Source organism: Mustela lutreola, chromosome 8 (assembly GCF_030435805.1).
Source record: "Mustela lutreola isolate mMusLut2 chromosome 8, mMusLut2.pri, whole genome shotgun sequence".
Lineage (NCBI taxonomy): Eukaryota > Metazoa > Chordata > Mammalia > Carnivora > Mustelidae > Mustela > Mustela lutreola.
In genome coordinates, this window is record NC_081297.1 from 92,321,978 (window position 1) to 92,322,798 (window position 821).

Consider the following 821-nt stretch of genomic DNA (forward strand, 5'->3'; position numbering starts at 1 on the left):
TACGATTGTTTGTTAGTCTCCTGAGTCAAAAGGCATCCAATAGAGACAGAATTAACAACATACTAGATTTCTAAACCACAATCTAATGCAAAAGAGAAAGTAAGCAATTCCTAAGAAAGTAAAGAAACTCAAGTCCTTTGAGTAAAGGCTTACCCATACACTGTTTTCCTTAAAGTTAAATTCTAACATCTGAAGAGATACACTACCCATATCTGTAGCAACCAAAGCACCAATTTTCAGTTTACATTGGCCTTTGGAATTTTCCCATAAATAACTCTAAAAATTATAATAGCTTAAATGATTCAGATGCTAGCCTAATTATTATATTGACTAAGCCATTTGATTTTGATTGATTCTAAACCACATCTTTTTAGAGAACATGGATTTTGTTTTGAAGCATTGCTATAAGAGAACCCTTAAAACTATTTGCTGCTGTGCTCGCTTCGGCAGCACATATACTAAAATTGGAACGATACAGAGAAGATTAGCATGGCTCCTGCACGAGGATGACACGCAAATTCGTGAAGAAAAAGAAAAAATTATTTGCTGCCTACAGTCAAAAAGACCTTCAGTGTCTGCTAAACTTACTGCTATATGCTATAGTGGTGATCAGTTAGATAATTTTTTAATGTATTTATTCATCTCATCTATCAAATACATATATTATCAGAATGTATTTTTTAGAATGAGAAGCAGTAATGTTGCTCAAAAGCTTTAAAAAGTAGCAGTAGAGTACTGAAGAACAACATAAATGGAGGTACATCTTTCTGAATACCGGGAAAACAATAAATATTAATTCTCTAAAGTTTTGCTTGCTGAAA

At 32.8% G+C, this 821-nt stretch overlaps 1 non-coding gene across 1 annotated transcript; it reads left to right on the top strand.

The window, feature by feature from the left end:
* Nucleotides 1–434: 434 nt before the first annotated feature.
* LOC131839974 (U6 spliceosomal RNA) lies at nt 435–541 on the top strand. The gene has a single exon (XR_009357096.1). It is a non-coding gene; the product is annotated as a U6 spliceosomal RNA (small nuclear RNA).
* The last annotated feature ends 280 nt before the right edge of the window (nt 542–821 follow it).